This window comes from Equus quagga, chromosome 2, assembly GCF_021613505.1.
Source record: "Equus quagga isolate Etosha38 chromosome 2, UCLA_HA_Equagga_1.0, whole genome shotgun sequence".
Classification (NCBI taxonomy): Eukaryota; Metazoa; Chordata; class Mammalia; order Perissodactyla; family Equidae; genus Equus; species Equus quagga.
In genome coordinates, this window is record NC_060268.1 from 102,871,191 (window position 1) to 102,882,289 (window position 11,099).

Consider the following 11,099-nt stretch of genomic DNA (forward strand, 5'->3'; position numbering starts at 1 on the left):
GACCAATCTTTTACCAGAGCCTGTCTAATCTGGCCAATCATAACAGTTTAACGTGTAGCTGTCCTCACCTTTCTCTGTGTTCACACGTGGAAGCACATCTGTAGGAAATAAATCTGTCCATCCACCTATGGTTGCCCATCCATCCATCCATCTATCTATTGTCACCTCATAATAGTATACACAGTAATTTGCATTTCGTTTTACTCATTTAAACATACGGCAGAAACAGCTTTCCAAGTTGAAGCGCATACGTAATGTTCATCCTTTTAATGTCTGTGTAATAGTCCTCGATAATTTACTGATCCATTCCCCTAGAGAGGGATATTTTGAGTTCTTTCTGTTTTTGCTTCTGTAAACAATATTGTGATAAATGTTCTCGAACACGTGTTGATAAGGACTGGGGCTTCTTATTTCTGAAGAAGAAATCAAAGAGCATGTGCACTCTTTATTTGATTTTTTTCTTTATTGTATTTTCCAGTAACTTTTAAATTATATGATAAATGTATATTTTTTACAGCTCTATGTATAATTTACATACAATAAACTTCCTGTATTTGGAGCGTACGGTTTGGTGAGTTTTGACGTGTGTGTATACACCCTTGAAACTATCACCACAATCAAGATAATGCATATTTCCTTCACCCTCAAGTTTTGCTCGTGCCCCTTTGTTATCCAATGGCCCCTGCATCTCCATCTCCAGACAAACACTGGTCTACTTGCTGCCATCACTATAGATTTGTTTGCATTTTCTAGAATTTTATATAAATGGAATTATACCATGTGCACTGCTTTTTGTCTGTCTCTTCTTACTCAGCATAATGATTTTGAGATTCACTTATGTTGTTGAGTGGACCATTAGTTTATTTGTTTTATTGCTGAGAAGTAGTCTGTTCCCTAGATATACCACAATCTGTTACCCCCTCGCGTGTTGATAGCCCTGCAGGTTGCTTCCAGTACATAACTATTACAAATAAAGCTGCTGTGAATATTTCAGTATAAGTCTCTGTGTGGACATATGTTTTTATCTTCACTAGGAAAGGAATGTATGTTTGTTTTAAGAAACAATCTGTTTTCCAAAATTTAAATTTCTACCAGCAACACATGAGACTTCCAATTCCTCCACACCAATGCCAACAATTGGTATGTATGGTCACGCTTTAATTTTAGGCATTCTAAAGTTGGAGGACTCACACTACATGGTTTCAAGATGTACTACAAGCTATAGTAACCAAGACGTAGTATGGGTGAAAAGGTAACGGTGAAAAGACCAACAGATAAACACAGCAGAATGGAGAGTACAGAAATAGAGCCACACATATGCTGTAAGTCACTTTTTGACCAAATTCCAAGGCAGCTCAATGGAACAAGAAAATCCTTTCAATGACTAATGCTGGATCAACTGGATATCTACATGGAAAAAAATAAACCATGACCTCTACCTCACACGATACATAAAAATTAACTCAAAGTGGATTATAATATAAAGCCTAAAACTATAGAACTTCTAGAACAAAATATTAAAGAAAAGCTTTGTGACCTTAGGATAGGCAAAGATTTCACACATATGGCACCAAAAATATAATCATAAAAGAAAAAGTTGATAAATTGGAATTCATCAAAAATAAAACATTTTAATCTTCAAAAGACACTGTTAAGGGCATAAAAAGACAAGTCACACACAGATTGGAAAGAAATATTTGCAACACATGTATTAGGCGAGAGACTCATATCTAGAATATAAAAATATCCAACTTTGTTATTCTTCATCAAAATTACTTTGGCTTTTCTAGTTCCTTTGATTATCCATATAAATTTAGATTCACGTAATTGATTTTAGTTTCAGATAATTGATTTCAGAATCAGACAATTGACTGGGATCGAATTGAATCTATAGATCAGTTTGGGGGACAATTGTCATCTTAATAATACCAAGTCTTCCAATCCATGAATATGGTATATCTCTTTATTTATTTAGGTCTTCTTTTTTTAAATCACTGTTGTATGGTTTCAGCATACAGATCATGTAAATCTTTTGTTAGATTTATACCTTTTTCTGATATTTTTGGGTGTTATTGTAAATGATACTTTTTTTTTTGAGGAAGATTAGCCCTGAGCTAACTACTGCCAATCCTCCTCTTTTTGCTGAGGAAGACTGGCCCTGAGCTAACATCTGTGCCCATCTTCCTCCAAACGATACTTTTTTACTTAATTTTTAATTTCCAGCTATTCATTGTGTGTTGATCTTATATCTTGCAGCCTTGTTAGACTAATTTATTCATCCTAGTATGCTTTTTTTGTAGATTCCTTGGAATTTTATAAGGGGATATTAGTGTTGCATTCCTTTCTTTCCCTTCTGCAGACTTTATCTCTTGTTCTTGCCTTATGGCACTTGTTAGGACCTTCAGTGCCTTGATCTTGATCTTAGGGGGAGACATTGATTCTTTCTCTATTAAGTATGATGTGAGCTGTAGATTTCTTCATTTGTTTGCTTCTGGTACATGCTCTTTATCAGTTTAAGAAAATTCTCTTCTATTCCTAGTATTTGGGGAGTTTAAAAAAATTAATAAATGGATATTGAACACTGTCAAGTGCATATTGAGAGGATCACGGTTCTTTCTTCTTGAGCTTGTTGCTGTGGTTGGCTACCTTGACTGGGGCATCCATCACAGTCTTCTTCCCTCTTGGCTCTGGTATCAAGGTAATACCGCATTAAATGAGTTGGGAAGTATTTTTTCCTCTTCCTGTTTCTTCACTTTTCTATTTTACAGTACACTTTCTGTAGAATTGATATCATTTTAAGTATTTAGCTGAGAAATACTGCTCTAGACAAGGAAGGAAGGCTTCTGGTTTCTTTATTTCCACTTCTCAGCTGAGCATGTTCCCAGCTCTGTGCCATGAAGAGAAAGCAGTAACTGAAGTCCCAGAATATGGATTATTCCGGCTGTTCACCCCACACTTTAGGAAGTGTTCACAGCCCCAAAGATGAATGACATCATTTGCCTGATGTGAAAGCGGGGAACTGGAGGAACTTCAGTTGCAGCTCCCACCAGGGGGCGCTGTGTGCCCAGCCAAGAGCCTGGTGGGGGCCCATGGGGAGCCTTTGAACTGGAACCCGGTTCTGAGGCATGTCAGGGGCTCAGAATGGTGGCCAAGGTCCTTTCAGCAGTGGGACCATCCCCCCCCCATGCTTTCTCTGCATGGTGGAACCCTCTCTGAAGCACCTAGTTGTCCCGTTCGTTTCCTGCACCGAGCCTTTTCTATGTAGTGGGGGCAGAAATTCAAGCTTAGGGACAAAGAGTAAGTTGTGGCTGGAGCCAGCGTGGAGACAGAGCACAGGAGAGTGAGGCTTAAGGAGGTTCTGGGAATGCATGATTTTCACAAATAAGTGAGAAAAAAATTTTGAATTTGGAGAGAATTCATGTCTAATGAATCCTTTTCACCAGGAAGGTAAGACCGTAAGAATAGTGACCAAGGGTCAAGTCGGTTTCCTCTGCCCCAACCTGCAGGGCCTCGTGCAGGGAGCACTGGTCCACGGTGATGCCTTCGCTCAGAGGCCTCGCCCGCATCCCTCACCTGAGGGATTTCTCCTAACCACCATCCCTCTGTTTTCTGGATGAGGAAGGTGAGGCGAGGGGAGCTTAAAGAACTTGCCCGAGATCACGGAGCTGAGGAGTGACAGCCCAACTGAGAGGAGGAAGGACATTGCCATCCTCTCAGGATTCTGCACACACCTCCCCAGGCTTTGGTTCCTGTCCCGTGTCCTAACCCTAGGCATGGACTTGTGGTGGGAGGCAGGGGGAGGCATGGCAGGGCCTCGATCCCTTTGGATTTAGCAGCCCCAGCAATGTTGTGTCTCTGATAACCCCAGGGCAGGTGGTCTGCTGGATGCTGGGGTAAAGCCTGACCCCAGCAGGCAGTGCACCCCCCTGCCGCTGGGAATCCAGGAGATAAAATAGGATGACGGGGGGCCTGGGAGTAGTGGGGGAGGTGAGTGGACCACAGTCTTGGAAATCTAAGAGCAGGACCACATAGGGGGCCTGGAAGCACGTATGGGGTCAGACCCTGGAGGACGTGGGGCCTAGGGCTGGTTCAGATCCACGGAGTGAGGCTGGGACCACACCAGGATGCAGGCTTGATGTGAGACTGGCTCACATCAGGGCAAGGCAGAGGGGTAGGGAGCAGAGAGGGCAGGGACTGGACCAGGAGGCAGGCCTTGTCCCTGTCCCTTGTCCAAGGTGCCTGGTGTGGAACTAATCCTGGGAGGTGAGAATGCTGGTCCAGGATGGTCTAAGATAAGGAGGTCCCTAACGAGCACTCCCAAGAGGCATCTTCCTCCATGTGTCCTCCATCACCACCCCTAGGTGATTCTGGAGGCTGGGTAGAGATTCCTGTGCTTGGAACACTCGGGCTGTGTGTCCTGAGCCAGACTATAGGCAGGGCTTGGTCTGCAGGGGCATCTGGTCCCTGCTGGTGGGCCCAGCTCTGAGAAGGACAGTCTGGCTCGAGGTTCTGAGAGCGGATAAAGAGGGATTGGAGGAGATGCTTAGAATCACAAAAAGAAAGAGGTGCAGGGGACAGAGACAGATGGCTTTTGAAGGCAGAATGGATCTGAAAAATAATCGCCTATCTCATTTGTACCATGTTGCATCCCTTTTGTGAACACAGTCTTATTGAACCTTTGTTTAAAAACAGCTATATTAGGATATAATGCCCACATATACAGTTCACCTATTTAAAGCACACATTTCAATGTTCTTTAGTATAGTCATAGAAATGTACAACCGTCATCTGAATTGGGGCATCCTTGGGTGTCAATAATTTTAGAACAATTTCATCATCTCAAAAAGAAAAGCTGTCCCCTTTAGCTGTTACCCTCTATTCACCGTCCCTTCCACCTCTGCCTCCTAGCCCTAAGAAACCACACATCTACTTTCTGTCTTTGAAGATTTCTCTGTTCTGGACTTTCCTATGAATGGAATTGTATAACGTGTGGTCTTCTGTGACTGGCTTCTTTCTCTTAGCATAACGTTTTCAAGATTCATCCATATTGTAGGGTGTATCCGTATTTCATGCTTTTTATGGCTGAATCATATTTCATTTTATGGATGTACCCATCACATTTTGTATGTCCATTCATTCATTGATGGGCATTTGGGATGTTTCCATCTTTTGGCTATTACGAATAATGTTACTATAAACATTGATGTACAAGTTTTTGTATAGACATATGTTTTCATTTCTCTTGAGTATATGTCTAGGAGTGGAATTATTGGGTCATATGGTAACTCTATGTTTAACTTTTTGAGGAATTGTCACAGTGTTTTCCAAAGTGGCTCACCATTTTACATTCCCACCGGCAAGGTATAAGGGTTTAGATTTCTCTATGTTCTCACCAACACTCATTATCATCCGACTCTTTGATCCTAGCATCCTAGTGAGTGTGAAGTAGTTTTGCTTTGCATTTCCCTAATAACTAACAACAGCAAGTATCTTTTCATATGCTTATTGATCATTTGTATGTCTTCCCTGGACATACGTCTATTCAGATCCTGCGCCCATTTTTAAATCGGGTCATTTGTCTTTTCATAACTGAGTTGCAGGAGTTCTTTATATATTCTAGATACAAGTCCCTTATCAGATATATGATTTGCAAGTACTCCCCCCGCTCTGTAGGATGTCTTTTTCACTTTCTTGGTGGTGTCCTTTGAAGCACAGAAGTTGTTGATTTTGGCGATGTCTGGTTTACCTAATTTTCTTTTTGTTGTTCTTGCTTTTGGAGTCATATCTAAGAATCCTTTGCCAAATCCAGGGTCCTGAAGACTTACCCTGACATTTTCTTCTAAGACTTTTATAGTCACAGCTCCTATATTTGGATCTTTGATCCATTTTGAGTTAACTTTTATATATGATGTGAGGTAAGGGTACAAATTTATTCTTTTGCCTGTGGAAATCCAGTTGTTCTGGCGCTTTCTCATTTAATCTTTACAATCTAGTGAGGTCAATAAGGATTCATCAGGACTTCTCCAGGAAACCATATACAGATAGAGATGATTTATTGTTAAGAATTGGGTCATGCGATTGTGGGGGCTGGCAAGTCTGCCATCTGTAGGGTGGGCCCCAGCAGGCTGGAGACTAAGGCTACCTTGAGGCAGAATTTCTTTTTCCTCGAGAAACCTCAGTCTTTCTTCTTAAGGCCTTCAACCGATTGGCTGAGGTCCACCCACACTACAGAGGGTAACCCGCTTTACTCAAAGTCAATGGGTGGTAAATATTAATCACATTCACAAATATTGTCACAGCAACGTTTAGGCTAGTGTCTGACCAAACAGCTTGGCACCAGAGTCTCACTATGTGGACATAGCATTAACCATCACAGGTGGCATTATTCCCATTTTATAGGTGAAGAAACCAGCCTGGAGAGGTCAACAACCTGGAGAGGTCAAAGGTCTTTTCCAAGGGCACAGTAAGCAGCAGAGTCAAAACTTGAACTGAAGACTAGCTCCAAAAAGCCACGCACTCCGCACTCGCGTACGAGGCATTTTTGTTTGTTCTGAGGATAGTTCAGGCTTCCAGATCACTTGAATTCTCAGTGCATCAAACAGGTTCCAGAAAAAATTACAGTCTCACTGACCACAAACACACACATGCTGTCAATGACTTGAGTTTCTCTAGAACATAAACTCCTCATGCCATTGCCCCTCAACTTTTAGCCACAATAGTGCCTTGCTTCTCATAAAATGTTAAGTGAGACGTAGCTCTCTCAGCCCACTTTCTCCAGATGTCCGGATGGGCCTGAGTCCACCGCCCCGTCTTCTCTGCCAGGGCATCCTCTATTTGGGTCAGGACAGCCTCTCCTCTCGGTGATCCTGCGAGAGCTTGCTTTGTCGTCTTTTATCCTCAGCTCCTGAAACATAGTGTATTGTCCTCTATCTCCAGGCCTCAGCAGTTCAGGGGTTCAGCCGGGAGCATGAGCTGAGCTGACTCAATAAGGACGGCCAATCTCTGCTGAACTCTGTGTGCCTATGTGTGTGTGTGCACGCGTGTGCACACAGATATGTGTGTACGTTTGTGTGCTCACATTTGTGTGTGCTTGAGATCACATGTGCCTTTGCACCTACATTCCCTGCTCAGGAGTTCACTCTGCCCTCCGATGAATCCTGTAGCCTGGGAGCAAGCAGGAAGCTGGTCTGTGCAAGTCCAGCCCACAAGGCCACCAGGGCAGGGCAGTGCGCTGTGTAGCTCTTTGCAGCTCCTGTAACAAATTACCACAAACTTAGTGGCTTAAGACAACTGAGATTTATTCTTCCTCAGTTCTGGAGGCCAGAAGTCTGACATAAAGGTGTGACAGGGACACATTCCCTCCGGGGCCCTGGGAGACAATCCTTCTTAACCAGTTCCAGCTCGTGGTGGCTGCAGGCATGGCTTGACGTGTGGCCCCTGCACTCCACTCTCTGCCTCTGTGCTCACGTCTCCTCCTCCTCTTCTTTCTCTCTTCTCTCTATGTGTCTGTCTCATAAGGATACACGTGATGGCATTTAGGGCCACGTGGATGATACAGGACGTGCTCCTCCTCTCAAGATCCTTCATCACATCTTTTGCCATTAAGGTGACACTCACTCTTTGTGCCATAGAAGGTCACACTCACGGATTCTGAGGGTTAGGTTGTGGACGAGCGTTTTTGTGGCCCACATTCAGCCAGGGCTGCGCCAGGCCTGAGATGCCGTCAGGCGACGTCAACAGCCCTTCTGCCCTGGTCCCCTGGCTCCCGGGCAAGGTGTCTCGCTGAAGTCCTGCATCTGATGGCTCCTCTGTCTCTCCAGGTGTCCCTCTGCCTTTGCATCCTCCCTCAGTCCTGGCTTCTGCTGTCTTCTTGGACGCCACCCACCAACTCTAAATCCCAAATCCCGTGTCTTATTTTTTTTTTAATTGAAATCTCTCTTACCAGATTTGCTGCAAACAAGAAGAGAGAGAGGGAAAGACAAAAGTGGTCAGAGGCAGGACAGACAGTTAAGAGTTTAAAAGCAGCTCACATTCTGCCTTAATGGCAGCGTAATTAATAGGAACAATGGTGGTTGCTGCCTGTAGCTGGAGGGCGTTTTTGCAGATTCCATGAGCAAAATCACCGTCTGAAGAAAGAGTGTTTGAGTCTTCATGGCAACTGTGACTATCCGTGTTATGGGTGTGCGTTTCCTGGGTGGTCGGTCAGGAAAAGAAACTTCCGACACGGGGACCCCCTTGAGAGGTCTGGGAGACGGGTCTGCTGTCTGTGTTGGCATTTTCAGGCCAATATATTTTTTCCAGTGTGGCCAACATGCTGTCCATAATCCACCCCACGTATTAGGAGGGCCCCAGGAATGCCCCTAGACAGGCCGTGTAGGGTGGCAGTTCTCACGGGCCATTCCCATCTGGGATTCTGGGTTGGTGGGTGGCCTCAGTGCCCCGCCCACAGGGCCAGATGCGCTGTGGCTGCTGGACATGAGTTTGAAATTTGGCTGGTAATTTGGGACATACACTTGTTTCAGTTTTTTTCTCGGCTTTTTGCTGTTTGTGTGGCGCGTGTCTGTCTGTAGGTTTCCACATGGAATACCATTCCAGGACGCTAGTCCACCGTTTCCCAGGGAAAGTCTTTCTTCTTATTTCATTTTTAACATTTTTAATACACTTTATTTTTTAGGGCAGTTTTAGGTTTATAGCAAAATTGCGTGCAAAATCCAGAGATTTTCCATAAACCCCTGCCCTCACTCATGCACAGCCTCCCCCATGACCAACATCCCCCACCAGAGGCGTACAGTTTTTACAACTGATGAACCTACGTTGACACATCAGAACCCACCAGAGTCCACAGTCTTCATTAGGTTTTGCATCTTCTCTGGGTTTGGCGCAATGTCTAATGGCGTGTACCCATTATCATAGTATCTTAGAGTGTTTTGCTGCCCTAATATGTTGTTCGAGTCTTGCCATGGTTTTCCGACGCCTCCTTTAGCAAACGCCTGCAGAAGTGGGTCATCCTGCTGTTCTGTCTCTGTGCATAACAGCTTCTCCCAGTGGCACGGAGACACTCGCTGGCTGCTCGGTCACGGTGTCCCGTGCAGACCTCCCTACACTCGCATGCTCCCCATGAGCAGCCGCAGCCAAGGGCTCCAGCACATGCTCCAAAGGCAAGTGCTAGAAGCTGGTCACTCTGTCCATCGGACTATTTGGATTCCAAACTTTAACTTCCAATTTTGATGGCTCAATGTCATCCGCTTCTCCTCCTAAGAACATTTCTGGGACATCTGCTTGATGCCGAGTCCCACTCTGCCTCTGCCTCTGTGCCAGCTGAGAGCGTTTCCACGAAGGAACCAGAGACTGACAAGTGGAAAAACAGCCTTGTCCCTCCCGCATATGACAGCCAGCTGTCTCTTTCGGAAGACAATGCTGCCTTTTCCCTGATTCACAGTGGTGTGACAAAAGGAGTCCTCTGGGTTCTGCTGGAGTTTCTGTTTGTTGGTCAAGCCAGCCTTTCTTGGTGTTTTAGGGTCTTCCTTAAATGTGGAGGGATCTGGTTGTGTCTGAAGCATCCCACTTATGCTTCCACCTCGCCCCTGGCGGATGGGCTGAGTTCTTCTATCCTCTATCAGACATGGGCTCCTGGAGACATTCTCAAAGTGCTTGTCGTCTCCAACCCTGAATGAGCTGGCGCCCGTGCCACCAGCCCACCTGCACCCACAGGCCCAGCAGAGCCCACTGGCCTCATTGCTGCTGCTTCCACCTTGGGCTTCCACGCTGCTATTGAGGCTCTGCTCAGGCCACTGGGCTCAGCTGCCCTCAACCTCTGCTGTCCCTTGAAGATCTGCTGTCCAGGGGGCTGCCTCCTGCCCTCTCCTGCTCCTCTCTGTCTCTCTGTCCGGCCTCTGAGGAAACGTCTTCCTTTTCTGGTGCCCAATCCTCGTCCAGAAGGTCGAGAGCTGGTGCCCCCTGTGTTGTAATTCCACCGGGTTTCCCTCTCAGTGGTGCTCTCCGGCCTGGTTGATTCATGGTCCTCTCATCCCCAGCGTGTCTTGTCTGGGGTGGCCTCACCCTGTGTCTAGGGTCAGTGACACACTGCTGCTGAGCAGGGCCTGCTCCCCAAATGCCGTCCTCACTACGCTGATTTTCCCCTAAGACATAAATGCTCTTCTTGCCCTTCTTTCTCCCGTTTCTCCCAGGCCTGTGAGACGTGTCTGTATATGTCTGAACCCCAGTAATGAACTGGCGTCAGGATCTCCCATTTCTCCCAGGAGCATCAGGGCTGTGGAGAGTTGTCTCTGAGGTCCCCAAGGATGTGGCTCGGTTTCCGATTTGGGTGCCAGTACACGGAGCACCTCTGGTGTGTGCACGTGAGGAGGGTACTTGCTGGTGGATGTGACTTTCATTTCCAACCCAGGTACAGGCAGGGAGGCTGAGGATGCTCGGAGAACTTGGGGAGAGAAAATGAAGAGGGGGAGATGAAAAAGATCCGAGGAAAGAAAAGAAGGTTCCAGAGTAGTGGAGTGTAAGAGGAGGCAATAAGAGGCTCTAACATTTTCCCAAGCATCGCTCAGAAGGAGAAGCAAGGGCCCCAGTGAACTTTCCCTATGTACCCTGGAGGCATTTTTGTGTCATTTTTCAGGTGGTAAGCAAGGACATCAAGACTCAGTGAGCCTGTGTCCCTTGACATAACCATGAGCCAGTAGGTGACCTGGTCAGGATCTGAGCCCCAGCCAGGCTACCCCATGCTCTTCCCACCCCCTGCTGATCCCAACTGACCTCTATGATTGGCCCCTGAGCTGTCCCTGGCCAAGGACACCATATAACATGTCGTCTAAATGGGGGCCCCAATATTAATTATACAGGGACAGCAGGCGTAAACCAGGACTGTCCCTGGGAAACCAGGATGACAGTCACTGAGCCAGAGGAAGAGGTCGGCCAAGCACTGCCCAGCAGGAGCCTTGTCCAGGCAGAGGAAGGACAGTCCAGGCGCTGACTTCGATGACCCCAAAGGCACTGGGGTGGGGCCCCGCGTGGCCTCCAGAATGTGAGCATGATATGGGGGTCCTAAGAAGGTCACAGAGCTCACACTCTCACCATCCAGCTCCGTG